Below are 6,390 nucleotides of genomic sequence, written 5' to 3'. Positions count from 1 at the left end.
TTGATGTTGTATATGTTGATGACAGCAAGATTATGTACAAAAGTGGAAGGATACTTTGATTCCCACAATGGACGAATGGTTGCAAAAGTTGATGGAGTTAGCAGAGATGGTTCAATTGACTGCTTTGATTAAAGAAAAAAATACAGTTACTTTTCTTTCTACTCTGGACTTTGTGCTTGAGGTGGGGAAAAAATGAAACTTTGATTTTGGGTTTAACTGATTAGATAGGTTTATTGTTATAGCAAGGGCCAATTTATATTACTATGTAAAAGTAAGGTTTGATGCTATTATCTTATTCTACTGCACCAAAGGGAGTTGAAAATCAATGCCTTTCCTTTCTTTTTTTCCCTTTGCCCTACACTTTTCCTTTCCCCTTCTCTAACTTTCTTACTATTTCTCACTATTTTTGGGTATTTTTGTATTTTATATTATAAATACAGAAGTGGCTTGCCAAAGTTTTCTTCTAGAATTTTTTTTCATCCTACAGTACTTTAGCCTACAGCCTTGGAATTCCCTTCCAGTCTCTCATCCAAGAACAGATCAGGTCCAACTCTATTCTCAAGCCCAGACAAGGTGCACTCCAAGCATTAATAGGTTTAAAGATGTGAGAGGTGTTGACCCCAATTATTACTCCCATGTTGCAAGTGAAGCCAGGAGAAACTGAAGGTGAGGAACAAATGTTTGCCAAAGGTCATTATACCAACTTAAGCCTGAGAGCCAAAGAAACTGAGGAGAAGGGAACCGCAACATGCCTAAGGACTGACACATAACTTACTGAGAAATTGAATCAGGAGATACTATATATTGATGGTAGTCAACTAACATGATTAATTTAGCAGAACACCTGCCTCATGTGCAGAAGATTTCAAGTTTGATTGATGGCAGGTCTATGTGGGATAAGGCAATAATTCTGTTCCAGGTCTGGGGTGTGTGTGTGTATTTGGGTGTGTCACTTCTTGACAGGTTAATCCAGAGGTAGGCATTTTGTGAGTGTCCTCAAGAGGCTAAATATTGAGTTACCAGTCAGCATGGCCAGTGGTGAAGGATGCTGGAAGTTGTTGTTGAATATTTAGTGGGCTGCAGGTTATCCCTGAATTAAATAGACTAATAATCTCACAGTGCAAAGCAACATGGTCTATTTTGGCTCCCTTCCCCAGATATAAAAAAATAAAACAAAACATGTGTTTCCCTTGAGCATCTGTTTCCATTGTTTTCAAAAATGTTTAAAACAACCTTTAAAACTCCTCAGAGTCAACAAGATTGTTTTTCTGACACACCACTGAAGGACATTCCAGGTATACTTTTTCTTCTTACATCTTACCTACAACCTATGCAGAAAAGTTCTTGGAAAATAGCCAAAGACCTGTCTGTCTGTGATGTGTAGATTCCCATGAGTCCTATGCAAACTTTTATTAAAAATGACTGGCAACCAGATTTTGGGAGGCAACAGAAAATTATGCATTTTATTTCTAATTTGAAGATCTTTAGAAATGTTAAAGTTCACCTTCCTTACTTCTCCAGGCAGCATGGTCAGACAGATGGGAGAAATTTGGTGTAGGAAAGGGGTGGGGTTTCTTCAGCTTCCTAGCTTAATTTCATGGAAGAGGCCTGTTCTGAAAATGCAGGGGCTAATCATCTTCCATATAGCAATAGCAGTTATGTACAACTCCATAAGGGACGCGGTGGCTCAGTGGGTTAGGATGCTGAGCTTGTCAATCAGAAGGTCGGCAGTTTGGCGGGTCGAATCCCGAGTGCCACGTAACAGAGTGAGCGCCTGTTACTCGTCCCAGCTTCTGCCAACCTAGCAGTTCGAAAGCACGTAAAAATGCAAGTAGAAAAATAGGGACCACTCCGGTGGGAAGGTAACAGCGTTCCGTGCGCCTTTGGCGTCTAGTCATGACCACGGAGACGTCCTCAGACAAGCGCTGGCTCTTCGGCTTTGAAACGGAGATGAGCACCAGCCCCTAGAGTTGGAAACGACTAGCACGCATGTGCGGGGGAACCTTTACCTTTACCTTTTACAACTCCATAGTGCTTCACAGCCCTCTTTAAGCGGTCTACAGAGTCAGCATATGGCCCCCAACAATCTGGCTCCTCATTTTACCAACTTCAGAAGGATGGAAGGCTGAGTCAACCTTGAGCCCTGTCAAGATTGAACCCCTGGCAGTGGGCAGAGTTAGCCTGCAATACTGCATTCTAACCACTGCATCACCACGGCTCCTATTAATGTATAATAGGAGAAAGTTTTCATTGTCTAAGACCCTATCAAGAACAAGTCAGAGTTCTAGATGTAACCTGAAACTTCCCTTCCATATTATATCACAATTCCCATTGATACATCACAGCAATTGAGTTAAAATGCAAAACATCTGGAAACATCAGTTTCATCTAGACCAGGGGTGTCAAACTGCCGGCCCGCGGGCCGGATGCGTCACATGGAAGCCATGCCCACTCCATTGCCGGCAATGGCAAAACCGTCCCAATACGTTGCGTAATGTCATGTGACGTTGCGAGTTTGACATGTCTGATCTAGACCATAAGTGTAATACAGGCTTCATGAAGGGCAGTCCTTAAAATGGAAGGTGGCCAGAAGAAAAAGAAAGTCGAGAGCCTAGACATAAAGACTTCAAGCTTCCACATAGTAAACCCAATTTCTGGCAGTTCATTTCAAATAAAGTATAGCAGAAACTATACTGTTTTGCCCACGCAAACAGCATCCCAACATGGAATTGTAATGTAGTCTAATCCCAGTAATCAAAAGTGGGATAGGTAGATAAACATTTTGATTGAAGAAAAGATCTCTTTTGTGTGTCCGGCACTATATTAGGGTGGCTATTTACCTCAGACACAATGAGCTGCAATCATGTTTAAGGTATTAGACTATGAGCAAGGAGACCCATGTTGCTGGTTGCCTCAGCCACAGAAAGTCATCGATTGATCATCAGCCAGTCTGTCTCTATTTCAGCCCAACCCTACCACACAAAGTTGTGGAGAAAAATCAAGAAAAGAAAGTTCTACATATGCTTCCTTCAGCTCCTGAATAAAAATTCATTCATTCACCCAAAATTATCTGGTTTCAAACTACCAATCTATCTTCCCATGGCTACCTCTAACTATTCACTTCCTGCTCCAAAGGCAGTTGTGACTTCCCAGAAAGGCAACAGGGAACGAATCAACTTAATATGGTGGGAAAATCTATTCCGAGCAAGGGGAAAACAACAGAGACGGTTTCTTTCTTCAACATCTTAGGGGAAGATCATCCTTAGTATACCCGTGTGGCTTGCACACATAATAAGCAAACATGTTCTACTTGGGTATGAATAAACATTTGAGAAGAAAGGATATTATTGGTTCATTGCACAGTCAGCCAGATGCTTAGACTTGGCATTTTTATCAACCTATTTAGTCCTTCCCAAGGACATGGGATAGGCAGATGTTGTTTGATGTGTTAAAGATATCCTTCTAAGATGTAAGGTGCTCCAAGTAAAGGTGCCTCTAGCACTTGATTGATGGTGATTTTCTCAATCCCAATGGTATTCAAGTAGTGCTCCAGTTATTTTGGAATTGTATCCAAGATACCTATTACTACTGATACTATCCTTGCTTTCTTTTGCTCCAGTCTATTTCAATTTGCAGAGCAACCAAGATGTTTGGAGGACTGGAGGCTAAAACATAAGAAAAAAATGTTGTAGGAGTTTGGTATGTCCAGTTTAATGAAAAGAAGGACTGTGGGGAGGGGTGACATGATAACAGTGTTCCAATATCTAAAGTGCTGCCAGAAAGAAGAGGGGGTCAACTTATTTTCCAAAGCACCAGGAAGCAAGATAAGAAGCAGTGGATGGAAACTAATCAAGGAGAGAAGCAACCTAGAACTAAGGAGAAATTCTTTAATAGTGAGAGCAATTAACCAGTGGAACAGCTTGCCCTCAGAAGTTGTGGGTGCTCCAGCATTGGAGGGTTTTAAGAAAAAATTGGACAACCATTTGTCTGAAATGGCTTAGGGTTTCCTGCCTGAGAAGGGGGTTAGACTAGAAGACCTCAAAGTTCCCTTCCACCTGTTATTCTGTTTTTCTGTATTTTGTAATTTTCTCCAGTTCTTCCTCCGCTATTCTGTTGTCTCAAGTGTTGTAACGTTCACTTTCCAGACTTTTTTTTGGTGTCTCTTATCAACTATTTTTAAGTCTGAAGAGTTATGTGGCAGGTGCCTGTTTGAATTCTAAAGTCTCAGAGCCATTTTGCTTCTGCATTTTCTATTATTTTGCCTATTTTGTGGTCCTGCCACTTCTTACTTGCAGGCAAATAGTATCTTTGCCGATATTCCACTGCACCATTGTTGCTACTTTTTCATGCCATTGTTTGTAGTCAGTTTGTGTGATCTTCTGGCAGCAAAATAACTAGGGCGTTCCACTTTCTTTAGTTTCTTTGCAGAGACAGAATTTGCTGCCTGTTGCTGTCTTCTCCTTTCTTGCCTTATACTGTATGCATTTGTCCTTAAGGCTTGGTCTTGTGCAGCCAGAATAAGTCCCCCTGTCTCTTTCTTCGTCTTTCCTGCTCATAGCCATTGCCAGGTCTTCTTGTTATTTACTTTGCATGCTACGTCTCCTTCCTTGCCATGTCTTTAATTTTTTTATTCGGTCTTTCCTGTAGGTCAGTTTGGTCTATCCAAGACTCCACCAGCCTTCATGGTGTACTTCCTTCCGTGTATCTTCTTCACTGTCCTTCAGATATTTTCCAATGCCCATTATAATTATTAGTATTATTATTCAATGTAGTTTGCTTTTCCAAACAGCACCAATCTATTACAAACCTACAAGCCAATAATTGGTATCTTGCAAAATAACATCTTTTGCAATTTAGCATGGTCAAGGTTCAAAAACCTTAAAAGGTAATGTCATTTTTTTTGGTTTTTTTTGTTTTTTTTTTAAAAAAAATTCCACCACTTTTTAAAAGCAGTAATTTCTTCCTAACCGATACTGACCTCAAAGGTCATAAGGTTTGACTTAATAGTCAGGAAATGCTCTCTCCATCCATCATTATTACCTAATTAGCAACATAAAATATTTCACAATAAATTTCAATGACACTGGTTGGGTATTTTGTGTTGTTTTTACAAAGAAACAGCTGCATTTACATTTAAAAGGCTCAGCTGGAGTTCTGGAGGAGTCCACCTGACTGCTACTGGTGGTGTAATTATCTCTCCTGTCTGACTCTTCCCAAAATTGGTGACCAGGTCACTTCTATCCTCAGAAAGAAATTTCCAGGGCTCTTAGGAATAATGACAGAGTCCAATATACTGGGATGCTGTATGTATTTGACATAGGAGGTGAAGGGCTGCCTTTTTGAAAAAATGAAGTGATAGAGGGTAATATTAATCTCTAATGAGGAAACTTTTATGTCTCCTTTTTTGTGTTCCTTGAGCAAGGAGTATATAACACAGAAGTTACTAACTGTAGAAACAAGACACAAGTACTTGACCTCTTGGCATTCTCATATTTATTTAAATTAAATTCCTTGCTTAAATAATTTTGATGGGTCAGTGAGAAGGTCTTGAATGGGTTCACAGCCTAAGGTAAAACTGAACTATTAATGTCAGCTTAGTGGAAATGTCAGCTTCTCCACTAACTTCACCTGTGAAAAAAAACCTCACCTATATTCCCTTAGAACAAGCTAAAGAAGCTTTGAGTAATCTTAACAAGCAACATACTTTTTTGAACAAGCTGGCCTGGCCTGATGGGGGGATCGGGGGCTATTTATTAGGTTTTAAATATCTATTTTAGTATGTGGGCATTTATTTAATTTAGTTTTAACTTTTGTAATTTGTATTTTTATTCTTGCCCTGTTCACCGCCCTGAGTCCTGCGGGAGAAGGGCGGTATAGAAATATTATTAAAATAAAATAAATAAATAAATAAATAAAATTTGATACCATGCATTGCCTTAACTCTTGGGAGATTTTAGCTGTGGTTTGCTGAAGAAATTGAATTAGTTCCTACAGGAAGCCATAACTCATAAGCCTATAAATTCAGAAATAGCCATAATTGAAATACATGCTAAATGAAACTCAAATCATCATTTGACGTAGTGAATTATATTAACTATTATATTAAGACATAAGCTTTCCTAAATGATTTTAAGAAACTATTGTTATCAGATTGATCTTTATATGTGATTCTCAGCACATTAAAATCAGGTGGTAATATTGCAGCAGATTAAATGGCTTTTTAAATAAAATATATGCAGCACATCCTTTAGACACATTTTTGATAATGCATGTTGGAGAAAGCCAAAGAATATCAAAAAAATATATATATGCCAACATGAGTTCCATTGATTGTAGAAAGTCCTTTGTTTGTGTCAGCTATGTCAAGCAGAGTAGCATCATTAGGAAAAT

General features: G+C 39.2%; 1 long non-coding RNA gene across 1 annotated transcript; it reads left to right on the top strand.

Annotated features, from left to right (window-relative positions):
* Positions 1-585: 585 nt before the first annotated feature.
* On the top strand, positions 586-3,643 carry LOC308667002. Its single transcript, XR_014026209.1, has 3 exons — positions 586-666; positions 1,250-1,295; positions 3,620-3,643. It is a non-coding gene; the product is annotated as an uncharacterized lncRNA (long non-coding RNA).
* The last annotated feature ends 2,747 nt before the right edge of the window (positions 3,644-6,390 follow it).

This window comes from Vipera berus, assembly GCF_964194415.1.
Source record: "Vipera berus genome assembly, chromosome: 3".
In the NCBI taxonomy this organism is placed as follows: Eukaryota; Metazoa; Chordata; class Lepidosauria; order Squamata; family Viperidae; genus Vipera; species Vipera berus.
Note: the sequence above shows the minus strand (reverse complement) of the source record. Positions and strands in the feature narration are given on the sequence as shown.